Below are 751 nucleotides of genomic sequence, written 5' to 3'. Positions count from 1 at the left end.
CTGAAGGTTTAGGTCTGTGACTGGAGCATTCAGGCACACTTTGATGGTCTGGAATGGGACACTGCAAAGCAGTAACATACTTCAGTTCTACTTTCCTGTCTTCATTCAGCCTTGAAAGGTAATGAGCTGTGTCAGGTGTTACAGGTTCGTCGATATGGATTCTTTGAAGTTTTCCAATGAAATAGATAAACAGGTATTAAAGGAAAGAGGCAGCAAGGCAAAACAAAGGTGGAAAGGACAGGCTATCTGTCTGCTTCCAGTTACCTTATGAGCCTAGATGAGGAGTCAATTATTTTCCTGAAAAGGCAGCCTATATGTAGTGCCTGTTCTAAGATCATTGTTGTAATGGAGAGCATTTTTTTTCCATTTGATATTTCCAAAAGCACATTTTAAAATACTAATTTATTACTATTGTGAGTGTTTCTACCCAGAATGTATATTCATAAACATGCCTGCTATGGCACAGTTCTAGAAGTCAGAGGACAACTTTGTGGAGTTGTATGCAATTTTGCTAGTTAAAATTAAAACCTTCCTTTTTATTTAGACAGAAAGGGGAGATAATATGGGATTCCCCTATGTATGCTATGATTACCATTAATTAATGAAGAAACTGCTTTGGACCTATTTATAAAAAAGATTGTAAGAGCCGGGCGATGGTGTCACACGCCTTTAATCCCAGCACTCGGGAGGCAGAGGCAGGTGGATCTCTGTGAGTTCGAGACCAGCCTGGTCTACAGAGCTAGTGCCAGGA

The sequence above is a fragment of the Microtus ochrogaster genome, assembly GCF_000317375.1.
Source record: "Microtus ochrogaster isolate Prairie Vole_2 chromosome 14 unlocalized genomic scaffold, MicOch1.0 chr14_random_1, whole genome shotgun sequence".
NCBI lineage: Eukaryota > Metazoa > Chordata > Mammalia > Rodentia > Cricetidae > Microtus > Microtus ochrogaster.
Note: the sequence above shows the minus strand (reverse complement) of the source record.